Source organism: Cucurbita moschata, unplaced genomic scaffold (assembly GCF_002738365.1).
Source record: "Cucurbita moschata cultivar Rifu unplaced genomic scaffold, Cmos_1.0 Cmo_Scf00035, whole genome shotgun sequence".
NCBI classification, from domain to species: Eukaryota; Viridiplantae; Streptophyta; class Magnoliopsida; order Cucurbitales; family Cucurbitaceae; genus Cucurbita; species Cucurbita moschata.
In genome coordinates, this window is record NW_019268551.1 from 1,942,319 (window position 1) to 1,945,954 (window position 3,636).

The window sequence follows — 3,636 nt, forward strand, 5'->3', positions numbered from 1 at the left end:
CTTTTTTTTTTTTTTTTTTTTTTTTTTTTTTTTAAAATAATTGTATATTTTATTTTATTTTTTTATGGTTATATATTCTATTTTATTTTTGGATCCCGAAATTGATAAGGTTCTAAATAAAAGGTAATATTTTCTTTAATATGTTGTATGTTTTTTTACCTCTAATACGTTATTTTGTGAAATATTATAATACTTAAAATAGACGTTTAATAGTAGTTAATAAATGAAAGATTTATTTTTAAATTTACAAAATTTGAGAGTATATAGTAAAATATTAATTAGAAAATAACAAAATAAGTTTTGTATTTAATTTACAAAATCAGAATAATAATTACCATAAAAATTAAATAAAACATTAATCCATTTGAAAATTTTGTTAAATATTTTGATTTTTAATGTTTAGATGACTGTACTTTATAAGAGTTAAAAAAGAAGTAAAAATTACAATAAGGATGATTTATTATTATTAGGTAATTGGAATGTCAACCGCTTCGTCTGATCAAAAAATCGGTAGCACTGCTACGAACGTCGTTCAACAGGACGGTGTCATTGGAATGTCGTGTACGAGTAGCTTAGAATGTATTTCTTTTTCTTTCATTTTACAAATATATGTATATATTTTGGCTTCTTTTTTTTTTTTCTTTTATTAACAGTTTTTACATTTTAGATTATAAGATTTTTTTTTCTTTTATATAGTTTATTTTTAAAAAATAAAAAAGGAATATTAAAAAATGCCGGCTAAAAAGGGGTAATGTGTATTAGAACATATAGATGGTAGTTTATTTTTAAAAAAAATTATAGACTAAAATGAGCTAGAAGTTAAAATCACCCTTTTCAGTTGGGGGAGCAAAATAATATTCTCTTCCAAGGAACAAAATGGCATGTATTTGCAAACTTCCAAACACCAACTTTCTCACAAGAAAACAAAATAGAACTTTCCCACGAAACAAAATAGTTACCGAAACCAAATGCAAATTTTTTTTAAACGAAATACAATTTTTTTTTTCTCATTTTAGAAAAGTGTTTAAACACTACACTAGAGAAAGAAAACATTTCGTAAGTAACACACAATCTATTTATAATATTAATATTTAGATTATGTAAATAAGATAAATTTATACTTCAAATGAAGAGGAGAAAAGACATAGAGAAATATAGATAGGTAGCAATGTAAAGACATAATACAGAAATATAGATAAATTGGAGAAAGGAGACATAGAGAAATAGAGATAGATAGCAATACATAATACAGAAATATAGATAGATAGCAACGAAGAAGGATGGTGAGACCATTGTCTTATTATTTGTGGCTCTTTTCTCCTTGATGAGACCACAAGTCACTCTTCGACTTGTACTTGATCGAACACGTTCGACAAATAAAATATTTTCCATTGTGATGAGTTTGGTGCCTAAGTAAGTCTTCGTAACAGAAACGATACAAGCATATTGAACAGATTAACTTCTCTTCCTTCTTCTCCTTCTTCTCCTTCTTCTCCTTCTTCCCCTTTCTGCGGGAGCTTTCTTCCATCGGTTGGTTCTCTTCCATAAGAAAGATGATAGACTTAGAAAAAACAAAAAAGAGAAACACAAAAATGACAGGAAAGAAAAATGGGAAAGGGAGTGTGGCATTGAGAGCAATGTCACTAGAAGTTTTATAGGAGGAAGAGGAAGGATGGAGGGAGCTGACAGTCACTGTGTAAAGTATTCGGGTTCTTCAAAAATGGAAGTGTTTAAAAATAATTGTTTAGGCAAATGAGTCCCAAAATGCCTAAAAATGGAGGAGAAAATGAGGTTTAAAATGGGATTTTGAAGCTTGATTGCACCGGAAACCAATTGCCAATTGTGGGGAGGAGGTGGCAAGAGTTGAAGGCTTTGGGATGACAGGTGACTAGCACAAATGTGGCACTCTTGATATTTGATGGAAAGTTTAAGTGTTAATTTAGCCTAATAAATTGATGATCACTGGATAGATCTTAAAGGGGCAAGAAAATGCTTATAAACAAGACAGCACAGCCATTAGAAGAAGAGAATTCTTTCCGGACTTTCATCAAACAGTTTGCTGATATGGCCTTAAATTTAAGAAATCAAAGCCATTAGAAGAAGAGAATTCTTTCAGGACTTTCATCAAACAGCTTGCAGATATGGCCTTAAATTAACAAATGAAAGCCATTAGAAGAAGAAAATCCTTTTGAGGAATTTCATCAAACAGCTTGTGGGCATGACCTTAAATTAAATTAAATTAAGACATCAACACTAACCTTGTCTCTATCTTCATTCTTAGCTTGTGGGAATCTCAGCCGTATAATTCCATTTACAGCAAAAATTTCTCACCCTGTTTTCAAAAAAAATAAAAAAAAAATCAAGAAAATATTAGGAATTTGATACACAAAAGATTTCTCATCCAAAACCGAGTATTATTGCCATCAATTTTCAATTCAAGGAAAACTGACTAATGTTCATCAAGTTCTTTCTATCAAGCTTCTTAATTTTCGCACAGTGTTTCACATTCCCACCAAATACTTGCTGAAAGATGCTCAAAAACTGCACCAAATATTTGCTGAAAATGCTCAGTGACTGCATAATTCGAAGAAAACCAAAGTAGAAGAGTAATTCTTCAAGGGGTGCACAGCCGAAATCAGTATTCATCTCTTTACGCATTTGTTTGATGATAGCTGATTTACAAAAATATATATATATATATATATATTAAGAGGAACAGAGAGTGGGGAAGGATATTTATTATTTTTATTATTATTTGTTCTTTCCGACGCTTTGAAAGAAAACATTGGGCTAGCCCAAAGCCCTAATCAGCCTAGCCCAAAAGAAAATTCGAGCCCAATAAGACTCTCATCGTAAATGGGATTATTTATCCGAATTTAAATATTCAACTTTCACATTTTTTATTGTTTTTTTTTTCTAATTTTCATGTAAATAAAATTTCATTTCCTGCAATGTATTTAATATTGAAATAAAATTTTACAAAAATAGTGTATAAAAGTAACCATTTAATTTTAAAAGTTTAGTTGAAGGACAATTTAGTTCATATATTTTACCATTTATGATGATTTAATTATTATTATAAAAAAAAATAGAGTTAAATCGATCGAATTGATAAAATTTTTAAGAATTAAATATGTTTAGACTCTAATTTTATTCGTTCATATATTGGCTAACCTTTTTCATTCATATATTCGAGTGTCACATGTTTATCATGTTTCGTCTTCGTTGGTCACTAAACCATATTTTACTGAAAGTTCTTATGATTAGTTTTTTTTTTTTTCGAATATCGAATTAAGTGTAAATTTGTTTGGTACCTACTTAGGTAATTTTATATCATTTTATTTTTATTCATATATATTATTACTATATTATTTCTACGTAGTTAATATATAATTTTTATATTAAAAGACTGATACGTTATTTTTATACTTGATAAATTGATAAATTTTTATATTTGTTGTATTTGATATCTACGAGTGACAATAGGTAGAAAATAGAATAAATATTAAATAAAAATAATAAACTAATATATTAAATGCAAACAAGAGTAGCAACAAAAATTAGAGAATAAATATTAAATAAAAATAATAAACTAGTATATTAAAGACATACGAGAGCATCAACAAAATTTCTAAA